The sequence below is a fragment of the Panthera uncia genome (assembly GCF_023721935.1).
Source record: "Panthera uncia isolate 11264 chromosome B3 unlocalized genomic scaffold, Puncia_PCG_1.0 HiC_scaffold_1, whole genome shotgun sequence".
NCBI classification, from domain to species: Eukaryota; Metazoa; Chordata; class Mammalia; order Carnivora; family Felidae; genus Panthera; species Panthera uncia.
Genome location: NW_026057582.1, coordinates 57395050 through 57412816, shown reverse-complemented (window position 1 = coordinate 57412816; position 17767 = coordinate 57395050). Strand labels below are relative to the sequence as shown.

Below are 17767 nucleotides of genomic sequence, written 5' to 3'. Positions count from 1 at the left end.
AATATTGTTAATGGCATGTTTAAGCAGGCCTAGTAGAGGTTTAGATTTTTCAAAAGGTCTTTCCAAAGATTTCCTAACAGCATAATTCTAGGTTAAAATGGTTATAATATATATTTCTTCCCTAGAGCAAATACTAGGAAAACACCTATATTATGACTTTATAGAAATTTAATCCCAGAAATCATGAAGCATAAAATTGAAGATGTGAGAAAAGGAACTGATTTGTTAAAATGGCCAGATCAATAAAGGTTAATGTCAGAGAACAAAACTTCAAATTCTGATGAATTCCCATGACCCAGAAGATTGATTTGGTGTTTCATTTATTTATCATTTCATTTATTCTCAAGGTTTAGAAATTGAACTATGCTTCAACTGATGAAAATTATATTAACTTTGCAAGATATGAAATTCACAGCCTTTTTAGTTGGAGTGTTGTAAAAGAAATCTTTTGTTTTAAAGTAAATATATTTTATTTAGTCGTTTAAAAAGATTTAAAATACTGTCAAAAGCTAAGCAAAGAGATTTTAAGAAAATGATTTTTTAAAATATTTTAATATATACTCTGCTGACTCTTAAAAGAAAAACTGTTGTTTGTGCATCTAACAATTTCCTTCTAAACATATTCTCATTTATTGCGGAACATGCACCAACATTTTAACCTTTATTAGACTGTATCATTTAAATAGGCTGATGTAATTTAGCTTATTATAATCAGAAAACAGTAGAAATCCATATTACCTTTTTATGTCTTATTGTCAAAGGAAGAAAGTTAATGAAAAAAATTTTAAGTGGTATTCAAAGAGTGAAATCATTGATAAAATATTTTGTTTTCTATGGGGTGATATTTAGATATATTTAATACAAAATTAAACCACAAATTATCCATAGAAGATTAAAATTGGGTATCACTATTTGACAGGCAGACTAATGGCTTCCCAAAGTCATCCTAATCCCCAGAATCTATGACTATGTTACATTATATAGTAAAGGGTAATTAAGATTGAAGGCTGAAGTAAGTTTTCTGATCAGCTGACATTAAAATAAGGAGATTTTTCTGGATTATTCAGGTGGGTCCAGTGTACTCCTCAAGATCCTTAAATGTGTATGGAGGAGCAGAATAGTCATTTTCAGAGTGAATGGGATGTGAGAAAGACTGGAGTGGCCATTGCTGGCTTTAAAGACAAAGGGGGCCCACCAGCCAAGAGATGTAAGTGGCTTGTAGAAGATGGAAAAAGCAGAAAACCAGATTCTCCCCTGAAGTGTCTAAAAAGGAACACAGCCCTGGTGACACCTTAATTGTAGACCAATGAAACCCTTTTCAGACTTTTTTTTTTACCTCCAGAACTACAAGATTATAGATTTGTGTTGTTTTGCGCCATGAAATGTGTGGTAATATGTTACAATGATAGGAAATGAACACAACCATAGTAATATTTTTTTGGACATTTTAAGTGTAAGTTTTTGAAAAGAGACCAATTAAGGGGAAGAAACTAGCAATGATAGTAGCCATGGTTACCATTAGAAGCATTGATTGTTCTGGTTACAGTTTATAAAGATCTTTCTATGTGAGTATCTCATGGGTTCTTCAGTGTAATTTAGCCAGTTAAAAGAGGGTATGTTGGTGAATATTTTACAGCTATGGAAACTGAGCTCCAGAGAAATGATGTGGCAAAGACAGAGGTGGGGTTCAGTCCCTGATCTTCCCTTATGAATCCTGGGCTCTTTGGCCTATGTGCTAGCCCAGCACTGGTAGACACTGAGAAGACTTTTAACAAACATGAGGCTTGTTTTATTTACAAGAGGTTAATTACTGTTTGAAGGGTTGGCAGCTGCTTGGGCTTCAAACCAACTTTAAAAGTTATGAATATCTCTGAATCTGCTCCTAATAAATCTTCTTGGGTTTTGATTGTGGGTAGGTGAGTACAGAGAAATTATAGAGTTTCTTGGGAGTTTCTATTATGACCTTGAAAAAATGATGAACAATTTTTTCATTTGTTTTCTGAGATCCATTACTTGTTTAGCTGCTAGGAAAATTGAGATTGAGAATAAATGATGTATCCTTGCTATGGTTTAATTTTTTTTTCAGTTTCAATTTATTTGTATAATTTATTTTATTTTAAATTTAAGATTACTGAACTAATTCACCTTTTATAATTTATATCAGTCATTGAATAAAAAAATTCTAGGCTTTATTAAAGATTAACAGTGGCTGAAAGGATTGGACTCTGCCAGGGAACATGGTAAGATAAGTAGGGTCAGTGTTGTGTGGCTGTTATAAGTATGGGATGTCTGGGGCTCCTGGGTGGCTCAGTCTGTTGAGTGTCCAACTTCAGCTCAGGTCATGATCTCACAGTTTGTGAGTTTGAGCCCCATGTCGGGCTCTGTGTTGACAGATTGGAGTCTGGAGCCTGCTTCAGATTCTGTGTCTTCCTCTCTCTGCCCCTCTCTTACTTGCTCTCTCTCTCTCTCTCTCTCAAAAACAAACAGGCATTAAAAAAAAAACAAGTATGGGATGCTCAAGTTTCCATTCTGGCTTTCCCCCCTCCTAGCTGTATGGCGGTAGGCAAGCCATTCATTTTTCTGTACTACCAATTCTTCTTAATTGAGATAATATGTGGAAAGTATTTAAAACAGTGCTGTATGTGTTGTGTACACATTGTGTACTGAGTTCTGGGGCTCAAGTTATGCACATTATTGTGTTAATCCTCAGATCAACTTACTAGGTGTTCAAAATGGCCTGGTGCTGATCTAGCTGCATTTCAGGGATGAGACAAGCTCATGGTCTCCATGCTGCTCTGCCATCTTAACTACTCCCTTGCCTATATTATTTTTAATGTTCAGATAATTATGTTTGCATATTTTTTTACTTTGCTTTAATGTACCTGGATAAATGTTATTTTATTTTATTTTTTAAAGAAAAGTTTCAATACCCTTCCTTCATGCATATGTAGGAATTCCCTGGACATGTCTTATAAATGTTCCCTAAGTCAATATTCCCAGGATCCTGCTGAAACTGCATCTTCTGCTGGTTTACCACTATTCTGTCAGGTCCGTGCTTCTGCCAGGTGTTACTACTTCTTAGTAGAAACCATGGCGTCATGGTATTGGACAGGTAGTGGTGTTCTGTAGCACAGACTAGGCTGCTGGTTGGCAGTCCCCAGTGGCCCCCATAAGTTTGATGGTTTCCTTTGTCATGACCATCACAAAGCTGACCCTCAGGTCAGAAGAAAAGTGGGAGAGATATGTTCTGTCTCCTTTGTCTTATGCTTTCTTAGAGAGTCTTAAAGCAGGGTGGCTTGTGCTTCATTGATTTACAGGGGTTTTAGTGAATTCACTTTTTAAGTTTTTGTTTGGTGTCTGTTCCTAGAATGTGTCTAAGGACTTTCACAGGGCAGAGTACGCCACAGTGTACCCACAGTTACCACTTCCTTCTGGCATTCAGAGTCAGTCTTCCTTTCAATTTGTTCCCTCCCAGGAGACCCTTCTGGTCCCCTACAAAAAAAAAATGCTTGTCAAGCCATCACTTTAAGTTTACCAGACATTTCCAGATATGTCTCAGACTTATCAGTGTTACAACTTGAGTTGTTTCCCAGGAGACTCCTGGTTCCCTTGCAAATAGGCTTCTCTCAAACCTGTCTTAACAACTAAAGTCTGAATTCCCACAGTGGGCACAGCCCAGACCCAAGTTGAAAGTTCCATTATATAATGAACTTCACAAGTAACAAAATGTTTAGAGCAGTTCTTTACCTTGAGGGCATTCAACAAATATCTATCAAGTATCTACAATAGGGCAGACATAGTGTTCATTGTCAGGTATATAAAGATATATAAGTTAAAGTACTCATGTTCAAGGAATCCAGTTTAGCAGATGGATACAAATTAACACATAATTATAATACACTGTGATAAGTTATGTAATAGCAAGATATATGAAACACAGTGATAATATTATAACACAGAGGGGGGGTATGCCTATGCACAAAGAGATGGATATATGAAGGTTTCAGGAATGTGGAGGTATGTTTATGGTTAGGGGAGGTGGAGCAGAAGGGTTGAAAGTAATGGTGTAGAATGTAGGTTGAAGGGTGGATATAAGCAAAATGTAAATACTATATTCCATGCTAAAAAACTTCAACAACTTAGAATCATTAGAAGATTTTAAACATGGCAGAGACTTGATCATATGTGTTTTAGAGAAATGACTTATTGTAGGGGTCATGTGTGGATTAGATTGCACTTCTTACTTGATAGAATGGAGACAGAAAGATAAATGAAGAGAGTATTTCAATTGTCTAGACAAGAGTTGATTAATAATGCACAATGGAGATAGAGGGGATATTTCAGGAGGATATTTCCATTATTTAGGAGGCAGAATAAACAGGACTCAGTAACCGGACCTGGGCATTGTGTGTGAGAGAGGTAGTAGTCTGTGAAGACTCCTGAGTTTCTGATGTGGATGTCCATATGACGACTTACATAAAACTACTTGAAACAGGGAATACAGGATAGGAAGAATTTTAGGGAGAGAAATAATGCATTCTTTGTTATAAATAACTCATTAAAGGAGAGGACATGGATAGCAAAAGGAGATAAAAATTCAGTGAAAGAAAATGGAAGAGACAGGAGAAGTAAACATGGGCAGAGACAGGTAAAAACAAAGCAAAACAAAACAGTAAGAGAAAATCATGAACAGTTGCAGAGTGATACCTAGGTTTGTATTTGAGAAGTGATTCTATTTTCAGTTCTTTGTAGTATGCTATCTAAAATTAATGCTTATTTTAGTTTTGCAACTATAAGCAATGCTGTTGTTTTTCTTATTCATAATTATAAGTTGAATAAGGTAAATATTTGGTCTCTGAATTGGATAAAAGTGAAAAATGGTGTGGGAAAGGAAGAGAAAAGAAAACAGAGACCACAACCGGTTGTCCTTCAGTAAAATCTGTGTCTATCAAGGATGTCAGCTCTTGCAAAGGAATTTGTATCTTTAAGATTAGTAGTCTAGAAAAACCAACAATTTTTTCAGTGGATTCGTATTCAGTTAAGTAATTGGAAACCGAGGAGCTGGAAGATGAGATACATCTTATGGCTGTTTTTTAGTTTCTTTCATGGACTGAATAGGTAGCCAAAGCTACTTATGCAGGCAAAAATAAGACATAGAATCATGGAGCTGGAAAGAACTCACATAGGTTGTTTTCCAACCTCTGCTTCCATAATTGTTTCCACATGAAAATAATCACACACACTTACCTGGCCAAGTGTTCTTACATTAACAGAATTGTTTGGTGGGATGATAAGGTTGATTTTGGAGTGAATATAAAATCAGCAAAACAATAAATATTTATGAAGAACTGGGTCTTCTTTTGTTCAGGGAATACAAACATTGTCAAACTACTTACCTTACTAAAATGAGAATTTTAAAACTGTCCAAGAAAAGTAAAAATTGGATTTTGGCCTCATAAGATCACACGATGTACCAAAAGTATTCTCTATGAATTTTGTTTTGCAATTACCAAGGGCAGATATATTTTGAAATATGATTTATGTTAGAATATCCAATCAACATCCAATTGATTCTCAGTTTCTGAAATTGTGGCTTCAAATTTGATCAATGCAGAGTAAAGAATCAGTAATTAAACAGTAATGATTTTTTTCAAGTGGAGGTAGTTAATATTATTGTAAATTGCTGTGCTGTGAGTAGGTTCCGGCTCTTAATGATTTTTTAAGTGATTTGGGAACAAAACCAAGCTTTCAATTACATTATTATTTCAGGTCTTAGTATATGAACTTTAGACAAAGGTATATAAACCTATCACAGAAAAGGTGTGTGACAACCTAAGAATTACTTTACTAACTTACAAGATAGCCTCTTCAGATACATAAGGACCCTTCAATTGTTTTGATCATTCACCTGCCAATTTTCATGAGATGTACACAGAAGGCAGACAGTGTGCTGGCCAGAAGATAAAATCAGACAAGAAATGAGCAAGCCTTCAACCACATTACTCTTCAATACAGTAAATAATGTGGATTTTTATTCTAGAAGCTTGGAAACGCTAGGGAACTATATCGTTAGTTAGAGTCACCGTGGGTAGGGATGGCTTTCTTCATTTTTTAGCTATCCTGGGGTGTTGGCTTGAAATATATAGCCTCTGGTGCTATGAGAAAGGTCTTAATGGTTCGGTGGTGGCCAATTTTCTCTTGTGAAAAGACTGAATTAATCAGCTAGTGACACAATATTTTTTCTCACTATGATCCGTATACTCTCTGAATCTTGTGTGGGGAAAATTTAAACAAGTCTTGACAATTCAGCACCACTGAACTCTGTTGACCACAAAGACTGATGTGGTGACTAATGGGAAAATCAGTGAGAGGTATGTTCCAGTAGCCTAAACAGAGTATCTCCATGGTCTACACCATCTTTTAAGCCTGCCATTTACAAAGAAAGGATGGGTGCAGTGTGGTAGTTCAGAAGGTTTTTCATGCACAAATTTCATGAACTTAACAGTTCAGACATATTGGTGTCTGGTATGCCATGTATTATACACAACTAGTGCAGAGCTAGTTATAGCCAGCTGAAATTTAGTGGGAAACATGGAATACCATGAAACACTTATTTTACCACTGTTCTTTTTCTTGAGTGGTGCTATAAAATCTATATGAATTTTCAAATTCTACTTACTTTGTAATGTAATTTAATATATAAGTAGTGTCTGGATACATCTGGAGGATTTTGTAGAAAATCCCAGACATCAAATAATTTCACGTATAAATACTTAAGTATGCTTCTCTAATACATGATACGTTTTAAAAAAAGTAGCCACAATAACGTTAACATACCCAACATATTGAACATTTATTTCTCAATATTGTTGAATAACCACTTCATGTTCTATTTTCCCTTATTATCTCAAAAATATCTTTTTGTATTTTGTTGCAATCAGGATCTCACATTTGTTTGTTATATCTCCTAAGTTCCCTTAGGGGATCTACATCTGTATCTATATCTATATCTATATCTATATCTATATCTATATCTATATCATCTATCTATATCTATCTATATCATACATCTATCTATATCATCTATCTCTACCTCTATCTCTATCTCTATCTCTCTATCTCTATATCTATCATCTATCTCTATCTCTATCTCTATCTCTCTATCTCTATATCTATATCTATATCTATCATCTATCTATATCTATCTGTTGTTTTTTAATTACAAGATTGATAAGTAGGTTGAGGTGGTATCAACCTGATCCCTCCATTACAATCCCCCAAATATCTTTCACCTAATAGATTTAGTGACTATTGGTGATTGTTACTAAAATGCATCATCTCATTAGGGCTTAAATTCTAACAGTACCATTTCCTCTTGAAACTATTAGTTCTTTTTTTAAATGTTTATTTTTGAGAGAGGGAAAGACAGAGTGTGAGCCAGGGAGGAGCAGAGAGGGAGACAGAATCCAAAGCAGGCTCAGGCTCTGAGCTGTCAGCATGGAACCTGATGTGGGGTTTGAACCCGTGAACTGTGAAATCATGACCTGAGCCAAAGTTGGATGCTTAACTGACTGAGCCACCCAAGCACCCCATGAAATTATTAATTCTGATTCTTCTCTAAGGAAGATTTTTACCTAATAGCCATTTGATTACCCTGAAATATGATCCATGTGGGAAGATGGGATAGTGACAGATTGTTTTCATTAATTTATTAATTATCAGCATAAAAAGTTGATGCCCTAGCAACATTTAAAGGTGACCAATTAACTTTTATTATAGTATATCTTATTTATTGTGTATATATTTATGAACTAATATATAAATATATAAACAAATATAATATTTATAACTATAAATATATAAAATGTTTGATATACTTCAGTCTACTAGAGTCATTATTCTTTTTTGGCTGCTCAAATTGTCCCCATCTTTGGCCAGTGGGAATGATTGTCTATGTTGTTTTAACCTGACCCCTGTTGTTTTTCATAGTCTCTTTACTTTCAGGTACAAACAAGATATTATAGGCTTTTTTTGACATTTTTTTTCCATACCTGAAATTAGCTATTGCTCCAAATTCTCTGGTTTATTTCATTGGATCATGGTATTTAGAAACCACAATTTGGACACTGAAGGTTTTCATTGCCACTGGGTTGTCATTGTTTTTAGGCCTCTTTAGTGGAGAGAGTTAGGAAATAGAAATACTGTGTAAAGAGAAAAATTATGAGTAAACTAATATTAAATTCAAATCTATTTATTTAACATTATTTTTAGTTTGGATGTTTAACCTGTTGAGCCACACAGGTATCCCTCAGCCAATGAGCTCTAAATTATGGTTACTCTATTTTTCAGTTCTAAAATTGCCATGTGGTTATTTACATTTTCATTTGGTTCTTCTTCATATATTCTACTTCTTTGCTGAGAATTTTTATTTTAACATATATTGCAAAGAATGTTTGCAGTTGCTTGTACCAGTGTACAATAGCTACTGAAAATATTTGTCAGATAATTCCAGCATTTATGTTAATAGTGTGGATGTTGCTATCTATTAATGACCTTTCTCTACATGACTTGAAATTTTGTAGTTCTTCATATGCTGAATGGTTTTGGATTGCATCCTAAATATTTTGGACCTTATAGTATGAGACTGTGTCTTTTTTAAATTTTATGGAGAATGTTTATATTTTTGTTTTAGTAGGCAACAGACCTGGGTGGGTTTAGACTGCAAGGTCCAATCTGACTTTTATGGGTGGTAATTCCAATGTCAGTTTTCAAAGTCTTTATAGTGTCTTTATATCTGCCTTGGTATGTGCCACTCAGCAGTCAGTCTGTAATCTGGGCATTGGTATATCTTTTAGTTTCCTTGCCAGCATCACTGGTATGATAATTAGTATTAGACCCATGCATCTTTAATCTCCCTCCAGACCTTTCTGATTTCTGAGACTCCCCATTTTGTTCTCTTGTCACAAATTTGGGGCTCTAGTTACCTTACCTTGTTGTGTTGTGTTGCTCACTTCTGTAATTGAGTTGGTGTCTTGGTCCAAGCAGAGGTAAGACACACAGAGAAAGGCAGAGTGAGACAGGGAAGTGAGAAGCGATGTGGTCTTGCCTTGTGCTTTGAGAACGGCAGCAATACCTGAGAGGAGGAATTGCCTTCTTAGCCCTGTGAATGCTTGTGGTGCTTATGGGTTTTCATAGCTGTTGCTGACTCCCTACTATAGGATTGCCTCAAACAGGGGTGCTAGAAAAGGAGAAAAGGGAAAAAACCCGGGGAGGGGGGGTTCCACATTTCCTTTAAGGTTAGGAGTACCTTTTCCTGACCCTCAAACTAGAGTTGGTGGGCTTTTTCTGTCTGCATCATAGTGTTCACTTCTGGGTTTCTGGACATGGTCGGTTCAAATACAGGGATACCAAAGGGGAAAAATGCTAAACTCACCACTGATTTAGTGATACTTTGAATTCTTGTAACACCTGCTGTTTTTTATAAAGTCTTCAAACAGGTGCTTCTGCATTCTGTCCAGGTTTTATAGTTGTATTCAGTGGAAGTAAAAGGATGAAGCCTGCTTATTCTATTTTAGCTGGAACCTGAATCTTTAAAATTTTATATTGTTTTTAGTTGTGTAAAACATTATGTGGTTCCAAATCCAAAACTATGAAGAAAATACACCTAACAGCAGTCAAGCTTTTTTCTTGTTCTTTTTCTCCCTCCAGAGGTAACCATATTTTTTTTTTTTGGTAACCATATTTTTAAGTTTTTTGATTATCTTTTCATTTTTTAACGTTAAAAGTAAGCATTTATATTTGTATTCTGTCTTCTCCATTTCTTACACAAGTGAAAACATACCACATTTTTCTGCGTTCTGTTGGTGTCAACAACAGCTATGGAAACCCATAAGCAACACAAGAACTCACAGGGCTAAGAAGGCAATTCCTCCTCTCAGGTGTTGCTGCCGTTCTGAAAGCAAAAGGCTTTCTACTGGTATTGTCGGAGAGGCAAAGGACTATCAGTTTTTTAGCACTGAACTGGTAACAGAAAAATAGGAAATAGGGCATTTAAGAAATCAAATCCCAGAAGTAATGGTGATGATTAGTAGCAGTGAGGTTGCTCCACAAACTGAGTTTAGTAATATGGATATTAGATGGGAAGAAAACTGAGATCCGTTGAAGGAGTCCCTACATCCAAGAGGCAACATACAGCAGAGGATGGGAAACTAGAAAGCAGACCCTCTGCTGCCATAGTGCCTTTTCCAAAGTCTTTGATCCCACCCCCATGGTCATATTTCAGTTGGTGTTAAAGGGGACAGCCCAACTTTTGGTGTTTCCCACCTATGTATCTCTAATTTAAATGCAAGCTGATTTGGAAAATAGATTAATTTTTCTATTTCATCAGTCTAAAGGTGTGGATCAAAAGATAACCCCCTCCAACCCCTTTCTTTTATAACATCAGTGCCTCTAATATAGGAAACTGTATAATCTGGGATTTTCAGGGGCATATGGTTCAGGGTTTTTACATTTCGTGTTGGCCTCTTAAGGTGTTAGACAAACATGTAGGAATAATATTTGTACATGACTCCAGCATAACTTACATAATGACATAATTAAGAATGTCATAAGACATCATGAGAAAGAAGGCCCCTAAGAAATTTGTGATAAGTGCAAATTTTAAATACTTAGCAACAGAAGTAGTTATGGGACATCTTGACTCCTATAGTAACTGAAGAGATTCAATGGTCAATTTCTGCTAGATTCTGATCCTTAGGTGACATTATTTTTGAGCAATGTCTATGCCCCTACATTTTGGATGTTTATAGTTAAGAACAATTTTAACCTTAAACTTGATTTTGGGCTTTTACAGTTAGCAACAATTCTAAGCATAAACTTGAAATATTTCTGATAAGATTCTGATTTGTATTAATCATAATGTATCTTGAAAAATAACACCTTTAACTCCTTTCCTTTTTGGAAATGTCTAATGATTTTATTTTCTAGCATAAAGTAATTCAGCCCCTTCTGCCTTTGGCTAAAACAAAGATAATGATAACTTAAGCAGTCTAAGGAAAGCCTGAAATTCCTGCTTTGTTGTTAGAGTATATTATAGATGCATGAATGAAATCTTACTTGGATAAATACTGGTAGTACTAATGTGGTGGCACTGACATGTCAAACTGGTATTTTGCTTTTATTCTGTGGATACATGAATGTTGTTTTTCTGGAAGTTGTCCTCAATTCATCTACTGTTGATCCTATGGTGCCATATTTGTATTCTTAGAAATTCAGGTTATTTTGAAGTGCTGAGAAGTTTGGAGGTGCAGAGAATGTCCAAATTGAAGGTGGTCAACTTGACATAAATGTTAAAATGTGATGATCCTTTGGTAATATCTTTAAGCACCTGGTGTTGGTGGAAGGGTTGGATATTTACTTAACATTCTCTATATGACAGGTAATCTGTTAAGTGCTTCATATACATATCTTATATAATAGAGCTTTATGGGTAGATATTACTATATTAGTTTGTAAACCAGGAAAGGGGAATTCCAAAAGTCTAAATAACTTAGTTTGGATCACACAGACTGTAAGTGGTAGAACAAGTGTTTGAACTCAGGTCTATTGACTTGGGCTTCTCCCACCATTCTTCACCAAATCCCTTACTTACTCAGATAGGATTAATATTTAAAAGATGTTGGCCCCCAGTAGGAATGGTAAGATGCTAATTAATAACTGCTGGATATGAGTCTTGTGTAAGGGACTTATTAATGTATTTATAGGTGCACTCCTAATATCTATAAATCTAACATTAACCAACACATTTGATGTGTTTATTCAGTACATGTGGCTGATTGAAATACTACGTTTGCTAAAATACTCACTGTTTTTCTTAAATACATAATTTAATTTTCTAGTGAGTTATTACAGTAGCTACATATAGACAGAATAACCCTGGTTTCTTTTCACAAATTGAAATCTTAAGATGTTTTTAATGTAAGAAGAAACTGAGAAATTTTAGAACTCTAATAATGGCATCCTTATGACTTTGATTATCCTGTGATAGAAAAATGTGTCCAAGGGTCCCTTGCTAATTAGACATCAGGAGATTGTGTGGTGGGGAAAGGGCAGGCTTTATGTTAGGTGATAGAATTCTCCAACCCTGGACTAGGGTTTAAATAAGACAAACTACAGGGTGCCTGGGTGGCTCAGTTGGTTAAGCTCCTGACTTCAGCTCAGGTCATGATCTCACAGTTTGTGGGTTGGAGCCCCACATCAGGCTCCATGCTGACAACTCAGAGCCTGGAGCCTTCTTCAGATTCTGTGTCTCCTTCTGTCTCTGCCCCTCCCCTGCTTGTGCTCTCTCTCACTCTCTCTCTCAAAACTGAATACATATAAAAAATTAAATAAGACAAACTTGAAGTAGAAGGTTCACGTGATTTATAGATATTAACTCTTCTTAACTCAGGAACTTTTTGTCATCTCTGAACAACAAGAAATAGAGCTTCAAAGCTTAGAGCTCAATGGGAAGCCAGGCAGGTGGGGCTGCTGGGATGGGTTCTTCTGAGATTGCTTCAATATGCCTCAAGTGAATAAATAACTGGACAGCCAGGATGCCCAAGTGGCTAAAATTTATATTAAAAGAATTCACTTTATTATACCTTCCCATTCTGAGTCAAGGATGAGGCACCAAAAATATGTAAGACCTAGGAGTGCAAGGAAAGGTCTGAAAGAGGATTATTTATTTTATTCCAAAATATAGATATCTGTCTTCTCTTAAGCACCTGGATGTGCAGAACTTAATGTAATTGACCTCATGCATGTTGTAAAGAAAATTAAAACCCTATATCATGCTGGGGGCTGTAAATTTCATCAACAACTTGAACTTGGCCTGAGGGTTAGTTCTTACCACCTGAAAACAGATCTATTTATTTCCCAAAGTGCTACTTAGGACACTAGTCCAATAAGACTTCTGTAGAAAAAAATGTTCCATAGTTAAATTGGAGTTTGGGAAACACTGTATGATATATTTACCTATTAGATAATTATAATGCATATTAGTGTATTAAATAAGGTTTCTGATAATTCAAATAGTAAATGAGAAATAAAAACTATGAAAACTGTGTAACTTAAAAAATTTTTCTATGTTCATTTATTTTTGAGACAGAGAAAGAGTGTGAGCAGGGGAGCAGAGAGAGAGGGAGACACAGAATCTGAAGCAGGTTCCATGCTCTGAGGTGTCAGCACAGAGCCCAATGCGGGGCTCAAATTCACGAACTGTGAGATCATGACCTGAGCCGAAGTTAGACACTCAACTGACTGAGCCACCCAGGAGACCCTGTTTAACTTTTTTAAATAGTTGTTTTAATTGGTATCTCTTCCTATCAAGGTTTCACAGAACTTGTGATTAAAGTAGTGTGTTTTTGTCATAAGAATAGGCAAATAGACCAGTAGAATAGAATAGAGTCCAGTAATAGACCCTCATTATAACTTATAACAGATGACACTGCATGGCAGTGGACAAAGTACAATCTTTTCAATAAAAGGTACTGGGTCAATTAGATATGCGTAGGAGGAAAAAAATGAACCTTACTTCACATTTGCATATGAAAGATCAAACAATTTGGCTTTTGGGGGAAAAGGTAGGAGATTATCTTCATGACATGAAGGAAAAGTTTTCTCAGCAGGACACATGAAAAAGAATAGTAAAATGTCCAAATTTAAATTGAGGACTCTCTTCAAGAAAAGACACCATTAAGAAACTAAAGAGGAAAGATGGAAACTAGGGCAAGGTATTTGTACTATATATATTTGACAAAAGATTCATGTATGGAATATAAAAAAAAATAAAAAAACTGCTACTAATCCCTATCAAAAAGCTGGAATCGAATAGAAAAAATGGACAAAAGATTTGAACAGTCATGTCAGAGGAGAGGGTGTTTAAATGGCCAATAGAGATGACAATATGCTCAAATTCATTAGTCATCAGGAAAATACAAATTAAAACTACACAGTGATTATAAAGGAATGGCTAAAATAAAAACAGGAAATGCCAAGTGTGTCAAGGATGTAGAGCTGTGGCAAGGGTCAGACACTGTTGGTGGGAGTGTGAATTAGGATGACCACTTGGGAAACCTGGTTGGCAGTAATTACTAAAGCTGAATATATATACTTATCTTATGACCCAGAATTTCCACTCCTAGATTATATATCCAATAAAAATTCATATATATGTTCACCAAAAGACATGTACTGTATAATTTCCATAGCAGCATTGTTTGTTAGGACCCCTAAACTGGGAACAACTCAAAGTTTATCAATAGTAGAATGAATAAAGTGTGATAAATTCACACAATGGACTATACTCCAGCAATGAGAATAAACAAGCTATAAATACACAGAATAACATGGATAAATCTCACAAATATAATTTTGAGCTATAACAGATACACACAAAAGAGAATGTACTAGATAACCCCATTTATATAAAGGTTTTAAATAGGCAAACTAATCTCTGCTGTTAGATATCAGAACAGTGGTTACTCTGGAAGGGGGCTCAGAAGAATGTGGGGATGCTAATTGTATTTTGATCCGGGTGTTTGTTTCACTTTGTGAAAATTCATTGAGTGATGTATTTATGATTTGTATATTTTCTTGAATATTTGACATACTAAAGTTAAAAAGGATGCTAAAAATTCAGACATCTGAAAACACAAATTTACTGAATAAAAGATTTTTAGCTTTAGGCTTCCAAGGAACACACTTTGGGAAATGCTGACCTATCCACACATTGCTATTAATAGATATTGTTCAAGTCTTATTTTTTAATTGAAATAAGATGAGATGAAATGATATTCAAGGGAAAACATAAATGGACATTTTCCTCAATTAATATTCAAATTTGTCATTATTTTTGTATTGAAGACAGTGAAGCACTGAGGAGTAGTGTTAAATGATTAAAGAAATCATTTAATGAGCCTTTGAAAAGTAATGAGAGAAATAGATACATTTTATTTTATTTTTTTTTAACGTTTATTTTTATTTTTGAGACAGAGAGAGACACAGCATGAACGGGGGAGGGGCAGAAAGAGAGGGAGACACAGAATCGGAAGCAGGCTTCAGACTCTGAGCCATCAGCCCACAGCCCGAGGCGGGGCTCGAACTCACGGACAGTGAGATTGTGACCTGAGATGAAGTCGGATGCTTAACTGACTGAGCCACCCAGGCCCTGAGAAATAGATACATTTTAGTTATATAAATATTAAAACAAGATTAAACTGAGATTGCTTTTTAGTTTGGACTAATAGAAAATATAAACTTTAATAAAAAAAGAAAGTATAAACTTTTAATAACTTCACAAGAAATATATAAAAAGGTTTCCTTCAGCAAACAGCAATTTTGTGGATTTTTTTATAATTAAGTAATTTTTATACTTTAGGTTTCCATTTGTCATTGAAATGTAAGGGTTAATTTGCACTCATACTACTTTATACAATATTATCCCTTTTCCCAGTTCCTTAATATATGTTTTACCGTTTCAGAGACACTTTTGATGACAGACTGTGTGCCTGGATCTTTGTATAAATGCTTTTCTCTTACGCTAATTAAATAATTAAATCACTTGCTCCAGAATGTTGAAATGCCAAATGTCCAGTTTCTCTGCCTCCACAGACTTCATACTCTGACAGCCAACAATTGCTTTAAGTGTTTGACATTCAGAAATTGGAGAGAATAGGTCAGGACTGTGGCAAGTTGGTTTGCATTTTAAGTAAGCTGTGAGTGAAGAGAGAGGAAAGAAATGTGTCTAATGGTAATTTCTTTTAGTTATTTTCTGTCGTTGTCTTAAGATTTTACTTGTTTGTTTTTCAAGAGAAAATAAAAACTTGACTGGTTGTTCTTATCCCAATTTTACTTTTTTTTTTTTTTTTTTTGGTATTAATCCCTCTGGAAAATGATAGGAATCTGAAAGTCTGGCTATTCAGAAATTAGGTATCATATTTATAGTCAAATGAGATCATTATGCCTATTACTATGATGCACATTTTTAGAGAATTAGACTCACTGAGTATGACATTGAATTTTTCTTTTTTTGTGGCAACAGCTTTACAATAACCTGGTTTAGATTGCTTTTTATACAGCAGACTTAGCTTTGAAAATTTGTTTCACATAAAAACGTGATATTTATAGTTAGTCCTTTTTAGTCAGGTTTGCAAGAGAAGGATTTCTTAGAATATTCAGATTATTAATCCAATCACAAATCTTATGTTAGCCAATGGTTTTAATTTTTAAATAGAAATGTTTGACTTATATTTTGATGAATGTATTGGCTGAAGTTTCACCACATGGATTTTCTTCTCTTTACCTGCTGTGGAAAGTGCAAGTGATGCCAATAAAATGACCAAAAGGGAGAGAAGGAAGGAAGAGCAGCAGCAATAATAGTGACAGCAGCAAAGGATTAGGCAAAATTAGCAAATTCCGTCATTTGTGTCCAAATAACCAAGCCACAGGTCAAATCTGATAAGGGACCTCCATGGGAAATTACAGTTTTGTTGCTGTTCTGAAATTTTATGGTAATAAATATTGTTTAAGAAGGGGAAGTTTCTGTCCCTTGCCATTGACTTCCTGAACCAGCAGTAGGTAACTGGTGGAGTCTGAATCTACGTGCTGGCAACTTCCTGCAGCACACATGAAAATGTTGTGAAGTGACTACAGAGTAATGTGCGTGAGCTGGTCCCATCAGGGGTGCTTAATGGTGCCACCAATTTGGGGTATCATGACAATGTGCAATGGAGGAGGCTGTCTAGGGCTTTTAGGAGGGATGTTGTTTGAGCTTAAATGGCTAAGATTCCTAACAATTCCATAGTACATTTGGATCTTGAAATCAGAACTTTATTTTGGAATGTCATTTAGGGTTATGTATGTATTTGTACTCAGTTAAAACCATTGTCTTAGGAATATACAATATACTTTAAAAGAGATTTGCAAGCAAGCATGTTTGTCATTTTCATAAAGAGGGTTCATAAAGGAGCCCTCTAAGCATTGTTATTTATTTATGAATGATTTGAGTAGACCCTGTTAGAATATTACAATCAAAATACTAATGTGTGGAATGGGAAAAGTCAGTTAAGTAATTTTTCTTAAGAAACTCCTTTAATGGGGACATCCCTTCTAGGTGAATCTTTGTCACATCATTTTAGTCTATTTGGTAATCTCAAAAGCACAGAGCTTCAAGCCCCTGAATCAATGTGAAAAATCTTTATAATCAATTTTTTATCAATAAAAATTTTTAAAAATCTATTGTATAAGTTTTCACATCTCAGACTTTTTCTTGGTATTTTGGTTTACATTATACACTGACAATCTGTTAGGCTAATGTATAATATGAACTGGCTCATTGTCAACATTTCATTGCTAAAAATAGGTAGATTTTAATATGATATTATAGCCAACCTTGTCTATGTTAGCCTGTTGTTGGTCATGGTGGGAGTATTTACACCTTGGAATTGCCAGTGTCACAAATCAGGCCTCCCTTGCCTCCAACTCATTGTTAAACATTTATCAGTGCACCACTGGGTACAATAGAGCATGGCTTTGAGGTGGGTTAGACCTAGGATAAAATTCTATTTCTCCCTCTCTCATTCTGGAAAATTATTAAACTTTCTTAAATTTCCTATTTTCTTAATACAACAACAATAATGTAGTATTGCAAAAATTAAGTTAGCTAATGCACAACACACTTGGCACAGGCTTTTAATGTATTTTAGAATTCTTTTACTTTCTCCACTCT

General features: G+C 35.1%; 1 long non-coding RNA gene across 1 annotated transcript in view; it reads left to right on the top strand.

Moving 5' to 3' along the window:
* The first annotated feature begins 874 nt into the window (after window positions 1-874).
* Window positions 875-17767, top strand: part of LOC125908791 (uncharacterized) — a 104672-nt gene continuing 87779 nt past the window's right edge. Inside the window, exon 1 of the long non-coding RNA XR_007453437.1 lies at window positions 875-1207. This is a non-coding gene — a long non-coding RNA (uncharacterized LOC125908791). The remainder of the gene's footprint in view (window positions 1208-17767) is intronic.